The 16,500-nt window shown below is 45.8% G+C and overlaps 1 protein-coding gene across 1 annotated transcript in view; it reads left to right on the top strand.

The window, feature by feature from the left end:
* The window catches only part of LOC138675546 (lymphocyte cytosolic protein 2-like), a 456,995-nt gene that overhangs the window by 177,701 nt on the left and 262,794 nt on the right, over positions 1 to 16,500 (top strand). The window lies entirely within an intron of this gene.

Here is a 16,500-nt window from a genome sequence, read left to right on the forward strand (position 1 = left end):
TTTTTTTTTTTTTTACCACCGGAGTGGTGCTTCAAATGCAAGTCCCCTGCCCACTGCATTTTTATCTGTCATCCCTGCCACTCACATCATGGTAACACAAGCCCCATTATAAAAACCCCAATAAAAACACAAGAGACAAAAGATTTAATTTGGAAGAAATTGGCCGTGGCGTTTATTTTGAGTTACATGTAAAATTATATTTTAAACTTATAATCAACAATAAACCAATTTAATACTGAAATAAATATATTACTCCAATCTCTTCACCAAATCCACCCGAAATCAACGGGCGATTATCCCACAAATAAACGACACGACAGATGTAGTCACAAATAACATAACTTAAGAGAGGGAGGGAGGGGTCTTCAATCTTCATCAGATGACTGGGGACCAGCTGATGAAACAGCTGATTATATACAAGAAATTCTTCCCGCATTTTCCACCTAAACCAATCAGAATCTCTAAAAAATGCGGGAAAACAACCAGCTAAAACCGGTTAGAACCTGCTCGCGCAAAAGCACAGCTTACCAAATAAATTAACCCTTTCATCACCAACTTTAACTCCTCATAAAAACCCATTAAAATATGCCAGAATTATGAAAAAACCAATACAACTGTGGGGAGAGGCTGTGTTATCATGCGACCCCCTTCGTATGCTACAAAGGGGGGGCGTCCATGGTAACACAAGCCCCATTATAAAAACCCCAATAAAAACACAAGAGACAAAAGCTTTAATTTGGAAGAAATTGGCCGTGGCGTTTATTTTGAGTTACATGTAAAATTATATTTTAAACTTATAATCAACAATAAACCAATTTAATACTGAAATAAATATGTTACTCCAATCTCTTCACCAAATCCACCCGAAATCAACGGGCGATTATCCCAAACGCCTCGACTCACCGAGGCGAGGCCCCCCCAAAACGCCAAAGCCATTTCTCAATAATGGACTGAAAATCCAAATTTAAAATATCTAGGCCCACATCCGATAAATGTACCAGATCCCCTCTATACATGCCCGGGATAACTTCCTCCAAATCCGAGTGCCTGAAAGAAAAACTTTCGGTTAAATACATAAACTTTTCCATATTCCTGTTGACCCGTTTCCGGATTTTTTCAAGAAAAACCATATTGTTACTAAACCATAAAAACCTCGGAATAATCTCTGAAAATACTAAAATGGTATTAAAAAATTCCGTTTTCAAAATGGATATATCCCTCCTCATCAAAGAAATTAAATTAAGGGTGCTGATTTTCCCCAGATCGTTGCCACCCAAATGCAAAATTACTAAGTCCGGGCTAGGCCATATTTTCTTCAATCTTCGCATGTCGTCTATCAAATTCTTCCATTGCATGCCACGCCTGCTAAACCAAAAAACTTGAAGGAAAGAGGTATTAAAAGAAAGATTCTTTGTATAGGTTCTCACACTCGCCCTTTTCTCAGCCCAAAAAACATAAGAGTGTCCGATGATCCATACAGATAATAAACCTAGAAAATGAACCATAAATTAAGAGGAATACAAATCAGGGCGGACTTATAGTCTAAACCTAAGTCTAATTAGAATCCCATCTACCGATACTTTTTATCATGCTATCCTGAAGACCCAATCTAGCAGCTTCCGTTGCTGCTCCGATACGAAAAGAATGGGATGATATTTTTAGATCAGACAAATTTAACACTTTCAGGCATTTCTTGAGAATAAAATTAAATTGAAAAATTGTAGCAGGCTCACCATTAAGATGTATAAAAAATGGGCCATCGACTTTGGGCCTTAATAAAATCCATTTATTAGTATTGTAAACAGGGCATATAGCCTTATCAGATATAGCATTCAAACGCAAAGAAGAGCCTCTACCCATCTGGTCTGTCTTGGATTTTCTGATAATTAACATTACATGAGAATCAAAAAATTTAACATCCTGAAAAAACAGACCAGAGGGAAAAGACCTCCTCTGAGATACAATTTCGCTTACCCATAAGGCTCCAAAGAAAGCTAAAGAAAATGCTGTGGAAAAAAGGCAAGCTTCAAAATCGTTAATGCAAACTGATGAAAGACATGAACAAAGGTCCTTGAGCAATTGAAAAGAAATAGGATGCTGATCATCAGGTTTAAAATGGGCCTTCTTGAAGCCCTTTAAAAATTGCTTGACCTGAAATATATCAGACATAGGCCTTACACCTAGCATTTTAAGGAAAAACGAAACTCCAGCTACGTTTTTCGACAAGGCAGAAAAAGATAAACCTTTTCTCAGAAGATACTCTAAAAAACTGAGGGACAAACCAACATTACAACTGTCATGAGGGTGATTCCTGACCAGGTAAAAATTAATCCAGAGCTTCCATGCCGCCGAATATTCGGCCCATGTTCTATCAGCCAAGGATTTAGCAATAAAGTGTGAACTTAATCCTGAATCACATCCCAGATCCGTTTCGGGCAGAAAGCTCTGTTCTCTTCTAATTCCAAGGACTTCCTCTTGAGTAGAAAAAGCTGGCGGTGACAAACAGCATTACTATTCCTCACATTAGCGGAAAAAGAAGCCTTTATCCAAATATTAAAGTCCAAACAAAGGAAAACTATATGCCTAATGATCCGAGCAGCCCATTTATTCTTTGATGAAAGGGTATTCACTGCAAATACGAAACCTTGGTTACTGGATGAAAACAAAATACGTTTATCCTTGAGAAGAGCACCCCAGAGCTGCAAACATAAAAATATGGCAAATAAATCCAAAAACAGTCTGATTATTTAAAACCTTATCTTGGTGCCAAACAGACGGCCAAGACTCAAAAGCCCAAAATGAAGAAAGAGATACACCACAACCAAATTCTTTGTCAGAATAAAAACATAAATGCAAATCTTCTGCTGATATGAACGAAGTCTGCCACATTGTTCTACCATTAAAACTAGACAGAAATTTAAACCATACCTTTAAATCATCCTTTAACTCTTTACCAAGACGTATATGAGAATGCGGGGAAGAATAGCCAACTGTAGCTTCGTATAGTCTTCTGGAAAACACCCTGCCTATGGGAATAATTCTTAACGCAAAATTCAAACAACCTAACAAAGACTGCAAATCTTTCAGAGTAATTTTTTCTAACATCAAACAACGAGAAATAGCAGATTGTAATTTAGACAACTTCTCAGGAGGTAACGAACAAGACATGGTATGAGAATCTATTAAAATACCCAAGAACTCTAATGAATTACAAGGAGATGCCGTCTTGTCTTTAGCAATGGGAACGCCAAAATGATTACACACATCCAAAAATTTAACCAACAGAGAATGACAAATATCTGAGTCCATCGGACCAATAAACAGAAAATCATCTAGATAGTGCAACATACCACCACTTGGAAACTCAAACTCCACTACCCATTGCAGAAATGTAGAAAAAGACTCGAAATAAAAACATGAAAAAAGGGAAAAACCCATCGGGAGACATCTATCAAAAAAGAATTTATTTTGAAAAGAAAAACCAAGAGAATTAAACCCATCCGGATTAACCGGTAATATCCTGAAAGCTGACTTTATATCCGATTTTGCCATAAGGGCATTGCAACCAAACTTACGTAATAAATCTAATGCTACATCAAAAGAAGTATACTGAACTGAACAGTCATAATCAACAACATTATCATTTAACGAAGCACCCTTAGGATACGATAAATGATGGATAAGTCTAAAAGACCCGCTGTCCTTCTTAGGAACTAAACCCAGAGGAGAAATCCTAAAATTCTCAAAAGGGGGGGTATCAAAAGGACCAGACACCCTACCCAAATTCCAACTCTGATTTTATCTTTTCCTCAACTACGTGTGGAAATTCAATTGCAGATGGCAAATTAGCCACTGGCTTACAACCAATACCTGTAAATGAGGGTACAAAAAATCCATTACGAAAACCATCAAACAGTAGAGAACTACTCTCGTGATCTGGATAAATTTTTAACCATGGGACCATTTTTTCCAGTATCACTGGAGTCGACGCTTTTAGAAAAGGATTCTCTAGCATTCCCATGTTGGCTATTCTGCATTTGTTTTTTAAAACATTTTGCCATTGGGTGAACGCCCCCACAGAAAGAGCATTCATGGCGAAACCTACAATTCTGGGCCCATTTACAGGTTGACTCATTAAATGCGAAGCATACTCCCTTTTTAGCCGTGGGGGTAGAAGTTTGTCTATGAGTGGGAAACCTCTGAGGTAACATAAGATTTATCCATAACCTGACATCTTTTGTACCCCAAGATAAATTAGGAAACATAGAAAATTTTTGCCTAAATGCCTCATCATAGAGCAACCAGGCCATACCCCCAAAATTACGGTACGCTTCAAGGATAGAGTCTAAATGCTGAAAGAGCCCAGAGCAAAGATTAGGAAATTTTTCACCCAGCACAGCAGAATAGATAGAGAAAGCTTGGATCCAGTTATTAAATGATTTAACTGGGATGGATTTCTTTTTATCGTCCGAATCGTCCTTTCTCTCAAATATATTCTACTGTTCCCAACCTGAAGGTAAAAGAGAGAAGATGTCAATAAAGCCTCTGCTCCATATTTGCTCCTTTACTGAAGGGCTCAAATGAAAACCCAGTGGAGACACCTCGCATGTAAGAGACTCCTTAAGAAGGATCTCAGGCATGCCAGGTTTTAAAACAGCATTAAGGCTACTAGGATTAATATCATTGAAAGAAGATCTGGGAGCAGAAGAAAAAACACCGCTGCCCAGATAATCCTCCAATGCCTCCCTCACTAAATCTTTTACACTAGGAGAATTTGCAGACAAACGAACATATTGGCTCTCACCATTTCCGTGAAGCCTCAGGTCCTGAGCGACAGGGATGCCAGCACTCAAACCTGCTCCTGCAGGCGAATGCGGTTGCTGTGGCGGGCGTATCTCTTCTTCACAAGGTGCTGGGGATGTGGTGATCCAGGATCTGGCAGCGGCAGCAGCGGCAGCTGGAGAGCTTGGGATGACGATCTCACCGCTACCAAGCTCCGCTGTGCGCCACGATCCCTGGACCGCTGCAGCGCTTGTACGGCTGCTGCGGTTAGATGGAGCTCCTGACGCTCTTACCGCTGAAGGCACTGCTTCCGGTTCAACGATCAGCGGCGCGCCGGACATAACAGCTGCATCCGGCGCCTGATGATGAGACTCCAGCCGGCTTCTGTGAGGATCTCGCGGCGGGCTCCGGGACTTCCGCCGCGACGACTTCCGCCTGCTACCGTGCTCTGTCAGAACGCCTTCCGGGACCAGCAAAGATGGCGGCGCCGGGGAGTACACCACTCTCGGCCTCCGATTCCGCTTGGGACTTCTGCTTGATCTCGCCGTTGTTGCAGAGGAGTCGATGGGTTGAGGGGAAGGCGACGACCCTGGCGCAGAAGAAGCCGACACCTCCATAGCAGAGGTAGGTTTTATAGCTGGTTTCATAGCCAGGCAACTCCGCAACCAGTCAGCTCCGCCCTCCTCCTCCGCTCTCTGGATCAGCTGCTGCAGGAGAGAATCCATCAGCTGTCTTCAATCTTCATCAGATGACTGGGGACCAGCTGATGAAACAGCTGATTATATACAAGAAATTCTTCCCGCATTTTCCACCTAAACCAATCAGAATCTCTAAAAAATGCGGGAAAACAACCAGCTAAAACCGGTTACAAAGGGGGGGCGTCCATTCTTCAGCAGTTTGTGACCTGCCGGCTGCTCCAGTGTTTCATGGAGCGAGCTGGAGGTCAGTCTTGAACACAAGTCTATGAGCGCTGTGACAAAATACTCTGGGATCGCCTTTGCTGGGGTCAAAGGACACGTGGTTTGTGCATTGAATCTGAGGCGTACAGCAGGTTTCTGAGCAGGCTGACCTCAGGTCAGATTTATTAACGTGAAAGCAACACAAAAAACAAAACATAAAAATAAATCCTAGCCTGTCCGGCACTAACTAAACAAATACGTTGCTATCTCAACAACTGGGGGGGCTTCTCCCACCCAGCTAACATCTCACAGATCTTGAGCAGAGCTCTTCACTCATGTTTGTCTCACACAGGCAGGCAATCTGTGTGCCCCAGGCAGACACTGGAAACACCCAGCTGGTCATCTTTTATTCCTGCAATCATTAACCCATTAGCACCCTAAAGATACTGAGTGGCCTAATTCACATAGGACAAACACCTGGGCGAGATATACCTGCCTCCATCTACCACACCAGCATGAGTCTTACATATCCCCCCCCCCTTGCTCAGACCACTCCGGTCGAGCAAGAACACTTTTGAAACAGTGCACTCGGGATAGGGCATCGGCGTTCCCCATCTGCACCCCAGGTCGGTGCTCCACCGTAAAAGAGTAAGCCTGCAGGGCAAGGAACCACCGGGTTACCCGACTATTACGGTCCTTGTGGAGGTGCATCCACTTGAGAGGGGCATGGTCGGTGACCAGCCTAAACTTCCTACCAGCCAGGTAATACTTGAGGGAGTCGAGAGCCCATTTAATGGCTAGGCACTCTTTTTCAACCACCGCATATCTCTGCTCATGTACATTCAGTTTCTGACTGAGATAGAGGACCGGGTGTTCGACTCCGTCCCTCACCTGGGAAAGTACAGCTCCGACACCAGTATCAGAGGCATCAGTTTGTACCACAAACTCGCTGCTGAAATCAGGAGTCACTAGTACGGGCTGAGAGCACAATGCCCGTTTCAGGCTGTGGAAGGCCTCTTCAGCAGCTGAGGTCCATTTTACCATGACAGAACCCTTCCCCTTGGTAAGATCCGTCAAGGGAGTAGCCATGGCTGCAAAATTGGGTATGAACCGGCGATAATAGCCGGCAATCCCCAGGAAAGCCTGCACTTGTTTCTTGTTCACTGGTTGTGGCCAGCCCTGAATTGCCTGTATTTTGTCGATCTGGGGTTTAACCACTCCTCGGCCAATCACGTAGCCCAAGTATCGGGCTTCTTCAAGCCCGATGTGGCATTTCTTGGGGTTTGCCGTTAAACCTGCATCTCGCAGGTCATCAATCACCGCTTGTACCTTCTGGAGATGAGTTTCCCAGTCCATGCTGTAAATTACGATGTCATCCAGGTAGGCAGAAGCGTACTGTCTGTGAGGCCTCAAGACTCGATCCATCAATCTCTGGAACGTTGCGGGAGCTCCGTGAAGTCCAAGCGGCATATAGACATACTGGAACAGACCTTCCGGTGTAGCAAATGCCGTCTTCTCTCTGGCCGCCTCGGCCAGAGGAATCTGCCAGTACCCCTTTGTTAAATCCAGGGTCGTAATGTATCGGGCTTTACCAAGCCGGTCGATCAACTCATCGACCCGGGGCATAGGGTACGCATCAAATTTAGAAACTGCATTCAGTTTCCTAAAGTCATTACAAAACCGGATGGAGCCATCCGGTTTAGGTATCAACACAATTGGACTGGACCAGGCGCTGTGTGACTCCTCAATGACTCCTAAGTCCAACATTGCCATCACTTCCCGGGAGACGGCTTCACGGCGGGCTTCCGGAATCCGGTAGGGCTTCACATGAACAGTGACGCCAGGCTCTGTGACAATCTCATGTTTCACCAACTTAGTCCGGCCAGGTTTTTCGGAGAAAAACTGTCGGTTCTGTAACAAAAATTGCTTAACCTCAGATTTTTGTCGTTCTGAGAGAGTCTCAGCAACCTGCACCTCTGGTACAGTAGGTGAACAAACCGGACGGGGCAGATCCGCCGTTAGGGCAGAGCGGTCTTTCCAGGATTTTATCAGATTCACATGATAAATCTGTTCCGGTTTTCTCTTACCCGGCTGGTACACTTTATAGTTCACTTCACCAACTCTTTCTCGGACCTCAAATGGGCCCTGCCATTTCGCCAGGAATTTACTATCCACCGTAGGGATTAGGACCAACACCCTATCGCCGGGTGCAAATGTACGGACCTTAGCGCCTCTATCATAACTTTGCCTCTGGGCTCCCTGGGCCTGTAACATATGGTCCCTAACAATGGGCATGACAGCGGCAATACGATCCTGCATTTGTGTTACATGGTCGATCACCGTTTTAAAGGGAGTGACTTGACCTTCCCAGGTTTCTTTTGCGACGTCCAGCAGTCCCCGGGGACGACGGGCGTACAACAGTTCGAAAGGCGAAAATCCTGTGGAAGACTGGGGAACTTCCCTAATGGCAAACAGCAAATAGGGTAACAAGTAATCCCAGTTCTTCCCATCTTTGTCTATCGCCTTCCGGAGCATCTGTTTTAAGGTTTTGTTGAAGCGCTCAACCAGGCCATCTGTTTGAGGGTGATAGACAGACGTACGCAACGGGTCTATTTGTAAGAGCCTGCAGAGCTCCTTCATTACCCTCGACATAAAGGGAGTCCCCTGGTCGGTGAGTATCTGTTTTGGAATTCCCACCCGACTAAACACTTGTACCAATTCCTTGGCGATCGTCTTGGTAGCTGTGTTACGCAAAGGGTCGGCTTCCGGGTAACGAGTGGCATAGTCCACGATGACGAGGATATGTTGGTGCCCACGTGCGGATCGGGGAAGGGGCCCAACCAAATCCATCCCAATTCTCTCAAAAGGGACCCCGATGATAGGAAGGGGTACCAAAGGGCTACGGAACTGAGATTTAGGGGCCGCGATTTGGCACTCTGGACAGGACTCACAATAGTTACGCACATCACAATGTATTCCAGGCCACACAAAACAATGCAATATCCTTTCTGTGGTTTTCTGTACCCCCAGATGTCCCCCCATTATATGTCCGTGGGCCAAATCCAGTACCTTCCGCCGATAAGGTTTGGGTACCACTAACCGTTGCACTGTGTCTTCCCCTTTTTTTTCTACCTGGTAGAGCAAATCATTTTCAAGAACCATATACGGGTACGCTAGCACAGTGTCAGGTTCTACGGGTACCCCATCTATCATTTTTACATTTTTCCTAGCCGGAGTCAGGGTAGGATCTTTCATTTGCTCGCTGTGGAAGTCATCCACCTGGACTCCCAAATCTGGCAGGCAGGGTGCCGGATGGCTGTCTGCCTCCGCCTCTTGCTGAAGTTCCTCAGTTTCCTCTGTTTCCCCCGCCATGACGGAGAAGGGGTACTGAAGGTTAGATTCACTAACCTCCCCAGCAACATCTTCCTGTGGGGTCTCCTCTAGGGACTCGGGACCTCCAGATGGCATGGGAGAAGATTCACGGGTACATCTACCGTGAAGGAGCAACTGATTCTCCCACAACTGCCAGAAATAGGGAAAATCCCTGCCCAGGATTACATCATGTAACAATGCGGGAACGAGTCCCACTTTGTGCTGCACTGACCCATAGGGAGTAGAAATCCGTATGACCGCTGTTAAGTACGAACGGGTGTCACCATGCACACACGTCACAGAAAACTTGTCAGACGGACCAGACGGAAGTGCCACTAGACTAGCTTTCACCAGAGTCACCACACTTCCAGAGTGTAGTAATGCCACAACATTTTTCCCATCAACAGATAATTCACACAGGTGTTTCACTGTATCATTTTGACCCGCATTCACACTCACTAGCTGTGTAACCAAAGACATGCGTTTTCTAGAGTCTATAACGTCGCACTGCATGGGTTCAGCGGTAACAGGACAGTTCGCAGAAACATGACCCTTCTCATGGCAGCGGAAACACCTAACAGGTCCCCTACTGAGACCACCGTCCAATACTCTTGGTCTCGGAGTGCGAGCAGTCCCGGACTCCTCCCCCACAGTTTTAAGCGATTTTCCTTCACCCGTGGTCCCTGGAACAGTCTTACCGGTTCCACGAGGAGGAGGCACAGACCAGGGTTTGGCGGTGTCGTCGGGAAGTCCTTCTGCCACGGAATAACGCTCGACCAACTCCACAAGTTGATCCGCTGTCGTGGGATTTCCTTGGCTTACCCACCTTTTCAGCGCTGGGGTTAGTACTCTCAGGTACTTGTCCAGGACAACCCGCTGTATTATTTCGGGTATTGTCAGTACCTCGGGTTGCAGCCATTTCTTTGTCAAGTAGATCAGATCGAACATCTGAGACCGCGCTGGTTTATCTTGCTGGTATGTCCACTGATGTACCCTCTGTGCACGGACAGCCGTCGTCACACCCAGCCGGGCCAGGATCTCAGCTTTCAGCTTCTCAAAGTCCTGAGCGACCTCCGGGTCCAAATCATGGTAAGCTTTTTGGGCCTCGCCGGAGAGAAACGGGGCAATCAAATCGGCCCATCGTGCCTTCGGCCACTTCTCTCTCAATGCCGTCCGCTCAAACGTTGTCAGGTATGCCTCGACGTCATCTTCTGCAGTCAGCTTTTGCCAGTATCGACTCACATGGATCCTTCTGGACTCTGCTTCCGGGTCAGCATCAGGCATGCTCACCAGGCGCTGCGCCACCTGTTGGAGAAGTTGGCGGTCTGCAACCGTCATGTCCAGTAACTCCTTCAGCTGTGCGGCCATCAAGCGATTAGCTTCGTGCTGTGCGGCAGTGGCCTGCTGCTGTACGGCAGTGGACTGTACTAAGGCTTTCACCACGTCTTCCATGCTGTCGCCTGTGCCACGGTATGCCCGCGTTCTCCACCACAATGTGACAAAACACTCTGGGATCGCCTTTGCTGGGGTCAAAGGACACGTGGTTTGTGCATTGAATCTGAGGCGTACAACAGGTTTCTGAGCAGGCTGACCTCAGGTCAGATTTATTAACGTGAAAGCAACACAAAAAACAAAACATAAAAATAAATCCTAGCCTGTCCGGCACTAACTAAACAAATACGTTGCTATCTCAACAACTGGGGGGGCTTCTCCCACCCAGCTAACATCTCACAGATCTTGAGCAGAGCTCTTCACTCATGTTTGTCTCACACAGGCAGGCAATCTGTGTGCCCCAGGCAGACACTGGAAACACCCAGCTGGTCATCTTTTATTCCTGCAATCATTAACCCATTAGCACCCTGAAGATACTGAGTGGCCTAATTCACATAGGACAAACACCTGGGCGAGATATACCTGCCTCCATCTACCACACCAGCATGAGTCTTACAGCGCTTTGTTCTGACTCTCGTAGTTTTATACTAAGAGATTGTGAAATAGCTCCTGACCTCCAGCCAGTCAGAAGCTACATTCATAAGATGACCGCCGATGGGTGAAAACACCAAATGGTCAGTTTAAGGCCTATCCCACACGTCCAGATAATTCCGGTACCGGAAAAATCGGTACCGGAATTATCTGTGTCCGTGTGCTTACGTAGCACATCAGTGTGGCACACGTGCGGCAGCCGTGTGCCGCCCGTGTGCCGACTGAGGACCACACGGACCATGCAGGAGACAGTGCTACAGTTAAGCGCTGTCCACTGTGTGTGGTGCTGAAGCCGGTATTCATCCCTTCTCCCCAGCAGCATTCGCTGGAGAGAAGGAATGAATAATCTTTTTTTTTCCCCTTAAAAATAAAGTTTGTGCGTCCCCTCCCGCCTCCCATCTCCTGTGTGCCCCCCCCCCCCCCCCCCCCGCTTGGCAGGAAATACTCACTGACACCCAGCTCCAGGGATGTCTCCTCTCAGCGGCTGTAGCAGGCCCTGTGTGAGCGATTGCGTGGTCCCGCTCATTACAGTGAGGAATATGTGCATATTCCTCACTGTAATGAGCGGGACCACGTGACCGCTCACACAGCACAGGCTGCAGCCGCTGAGAGGAGACATCGCTGGAGCTGAAGATTATTCATTCCTTCTTTCCAGCGAACGTGTGCGGTACGTGTTTTACACAGACCCATTGACTTTAATGGGTCCGTGTGATCCGTACGCTCCCACGAACACTGACATGTCTCCGTGTTTTCCAAATGGAAACACGGTCCTTGAAAACACGCTGACATGTGCAGGGACACATTGATTTTAATGTGTCTACGTGAGTCAGTGTCTCCGGTAAGTGAGGAAACTGTCACCTCACGTACCGGGGCTATCTTACCGGCGGGACCCCTTCTCCTCTCCTCCCAACTGCATGGGTAAGCGCTGAGTGTACTATATGCCTCTGTGATATGTATTATTTATCATGTTTCGGCACGGCACATTTGCCTTAGACCCTTTTGCCTTCTGTCACAAGCATTTATGTTTGGTCTTTGCTTCCCATGCTATCGCCTTGAGCTGTATGGAGCTTACCGCTCTCAGCTGTTCACACTATCACCTCATTTAGTGTAGGTATGGTGAGGTTTTAGGGTGCGTGTCCCCCCCTTTTGTTCTCTTGTGTTGTTTTGGAATGCATATTACTATTACTTATGTCCAGATTTTAATGTTTTTGTATTAATAAAGATTTAATCATATATTTATTTACTATATGCTCCTGGTCCTCCTCTTTTTGTATATCTTCTTTCCAGCAGCGTTCGCTGGAGAGAAGATATGAATAATCCTCCCATAGGGGTGGAGCCGCACATTCATCACTGTAATGAGCGGCACCACGTGTCCGCTCATACAGGAGAAAGTGCGGCGAGGACAGGACACTGCGAGGGAGCCGGGTGAGTATTTTACTAACAGCGGGCGGGCGCACAGGGGGTGGGAGGGGGTTGGGGACAGGGATCTTTATTTTAAACATGAGAAACAAAAAAAAAAAAGGGTTTCTACTCTTCAGTGAACGCTGCTAGAGAGTAGATATGAATGGCGGCTTCAGCACCAGATGCAGGAGACAGCGCTAAACTTTAGCGCTGTCTCCTGCACGGTCCGTGTGGTCCTCAGTCGGCACACGGGCGGCACACGGATGCCGCACCTGTGCCACACTGATGTGCCACATAAGTGCACCGACACACAGACATGGACAATTCCGATACCGATTTTTCCGGTACCGGAATTATCTGGACGTGTGAGACTGGCCTAAGCAAGTAATTTACACTAGAACAACCAAGGAAAAAAGACCATGCCCACATGAATGGGAACACCCAAATTTTATAAATTACATATACTTTATTTGAGAAAATATAACACTTATACAAGACACAACAACAGATAAAAACAATTAAAAACTGCAAAGAGTGCTTAACCTAGCCATGCCTTAATATAGAGGCAATGGCTGCCCACACAATAATCCTCAAAGTGTGAGAAGTGCATTCAGCATGGCTCAAAAACAAATCAATGCAATAACAACTGTTAGGGCTGGTGGAATGCACCGAATAAATATAAAGATAGTAATAAGGTGCGTTCGCAACCTGGGGTCCACCATGCAGAGATGGAACCTGTTGCTAGGTAATGGCGACACTATATGGCGGTACTACGCCAGAAAAAACACGGGTTCTGTCACCCGGTATGAACTGGTGCGAACTCTGTTGCTTCACAGAGTCGCAGGGAAACAAAGGAAACGCTGTGCCCTGTTAGCAGTCACAGGGTGCAGCAGATGGACCCTAGTGGGATCCCTGAAATTCAACCCCACTATGCTGGTGTTTGATCTCGCTCTGACCCTCAGTGGCTTTTGAGCCGCGTCTGAGGACACCCTGAGTCAGATGCTGAGATCAAGTGTGAGTTCCCACCCTACACTGACCGGTTGTCAGGACTAATTAAAGATTTACCACACAGAGTGCGTACAGCGCCGCACTGGCAGATGCCACTGACCACCCTAACTAGGGCTAGGAAAGCGCACTTTGTGCGTACAGCGCCGAACTGGCAGCCGTTGCAAATTGATGCAATAAACTTGTGCCTGGTGCTGGATGGCACAATCTGGCGCTATGTAGCTCAATCACTCAAGTGCATTCAACAACACTAGGAATGGGTATGATTGTGAGCTTTCACCAGATTCAGGCAAACATACACACACACGATTACAGATTTATACTAGCGTATGGCCAAGCGGCCATGTGAGCCTTTTATAGATGTAGCCTTCCAGGACCTTCCTAGTGGTCCAATCGGAGCCGCTACAGGACCTGAGCATGTGACCTCCGACCTCCAATGAGAGGTCATCCCACGGGCATGCTCAGTAGATGAAAAGCAGAGCCTATTCCCTGGAACTTCTGCTCGCCCCTGATCAATGCTGGTTACAAAGGCTGAACCTGGGGTGGCAGCTGTAACCAGCCGCACAGTATCAGCTTGAGCCAAATCCTGGGACCGACGTCTCTGCTGAGCAGACTCCACTGCGGCTGGGGAAAAATGGGAGACCACAGAGGACATGGTTCGAGATTCCCCCTGTGCATGGGTGGGAACTCAACACCAAACAAACAACCATATGGTGCTCAAAATACACAAACATAGTTAGATAAATGTGTCTGGGATCAGGCTCATTCACGGTACCATGTATATGAGTCAAATGGCAACCATGAAGTGAAGAGAACCTAGCATGTATAGACAAATATAAGTATATATACATGGACCGGGTAACAAGCCAAATAACTAGGTAAGGCACAAAATCAGACTCAGAATAACATATTCTAAATAACACATATGTTTGAAAAGTTACATGATTTTCTCTTTAAATAGAGGAGAAACTAAGTGGAGGGCCGAGTAGCCCAAACCAAGAGTTGCAAGAGTCCTCAAATCCAAAAAGGAGCCATGGATGCTAAGAGGAAAATAATGTGGGATGAAACCCACGTGTATCACCACAATAAATGTGGCTTCCTCAGGGAAAGTAATATCTTGTGTCCCGTATGCGTTGAATTTATATACAGTAAGCAAGTTTAGTTAAAACCGATCACCTGAAAGGTAACAGAGCCACCATCGGTTGCCACCATCTTGTTATTATCCGTCTGTGATCACCGGTCATAACGTCCGCTGAAACCTAGTCCGCGCATGCGCCCAACATACTGGATCATGCATGCTTAATCGTTGTATGGCGCTAGTACCCCTTGAAGAAAATATCTGAAAAAGGTCAGGCGTGCGTGCGCACTGGCTCTGCAGAGCCGGAATTGGCTAAGATGTAAGCCTGAAAAAATCTAATTATGTAGGCGCAACAGGTAAATGGGGCTGAAAATGCTCAGAAGAAGACAATCATACAGATACTCAAACACACTGCATACCACATATATTGGCTATAATGATGATTCAAACAAATAACCATGAAGGTACAGAAGTGCCTAGATGTTGCATAACGCATATAGAAAACCTTTATTACAAAAGAACAAATACAAAAATATAATCCAACAAACCCCAACATTTAATGAATATCTGATGTATTTTCTTCAACGGTTATCACCAAGAGGGCATAAGTTTTATGCCAGCATGAGGTTATAGTCCCAAACGCAAATTGAGTAGAAGTAGTTCATGATTTCAAGAAATGAGTGTAGAAGTATGCGACTGGAATCATATTAGGCTCCCTGATTTTTTTATGATGAAGTGATTAAAGATCATGAAAAGTGGGTAAGTTTTAGAAGGTCAAGGAACCTAACTAATAAATTGAAATATAAAGTCATTGGAAAAACTTGCACTGAGTACACTATGATGACAAATACAAAGACACCATGGAAGCGACATTGGGTTAAAAACACCAACCAATAATGGTAAAGTTAGAAAAAAAACTACAAATGGTACTGTGAATAAATTCTTTAGATAAAGAGCAAGCCTAGTGAAAACATACATGTTCCCAAGGAACTGTAACCATAACTATATTAAAAGATGTAATGGCCACACAGCAATTACAAGACCTAATTCAGAGAAAAATAAATATACATAAGGCAGTTAATATGATATCCAATAGAGTCCGACCATACCCCACAATTTCAGAACAGCATTCGAATCTAGCCAAAACAGATGTAGCAAGAATAATATTGTAGATATTGTTCCATCCTGGGACATCCAGCGCAAATGTCTGATTGCTCATGATAATGTAGACAGGGCTTGATAATGTCTTGATGTGAGTCAATGTCCATTAGTATGCAGTCATCAAAATGTAGGGCCAGAGACCATCAGAGGCCTAAGGAGGGAAGGCAAGAAAGCCAAAAAATGGTCAATGATTGAAAGAGCCAACCCAAAGCTAGCCATAGAACAACGAGAATGAGAATTCATGCAGACCATTGGGTGAAATACTGTCACGGGGGTATTGGGTAGACCAAAGCTGATTGCCCGGGCCCTTGCGATATCCCTCAGACTAGGGAAAACCCTGTCTGTCCCTCTCCCAGAATTTACACTGATGGTGTGCTTGTCTGGGCCGGCAGGCCTGACCCTAACTCCTGTTTTAGCCCTATGCTGAAACCTCCACCCGCCACCCAATGATAAGACCACACACCAACCTACACAGAAAGTACAGACAGAGAAAACTGAAAACGCACCATGCCGCAGACACACAGGAAAACACTATAATGTGCACAGGGCAAAAATAAACACAAATATAGGAAGGAGAAATATGACAAAGGATAACACACCACCAGATATGATACTTCAACTCCTAGACCACCACTCCAGACCGATATCACCAGACACAAGACACAAGAAGGGGGGCACTGCTAGACCTAATATTAACCAACAGGCCAGACCGCATAGCAAATGTAAGGGTTGGGGGTCACTAGGGAAATAGTGATCACAAAATAATAAGTTTTCATGTATCCTTTAATAAGATTTGTAGTAGAGGGCTTACAAGGACAC

Source organism: Ranitomeya imitator, chromosome 4, assembly GCF_032444005.1.
Source record: "Ranitomeya imitator isolate aRanImi1 chromosome 4, aRanImi1.pri, whole genome shotgun sequence".
Classification (NCBI taxonomy): domain Eukaryota; kingdom Metazoa; phylum Chordata; class Amphibia; order Anura; family Dendrobatidae; genus Ranitomeya; species Ranitomeya imitator.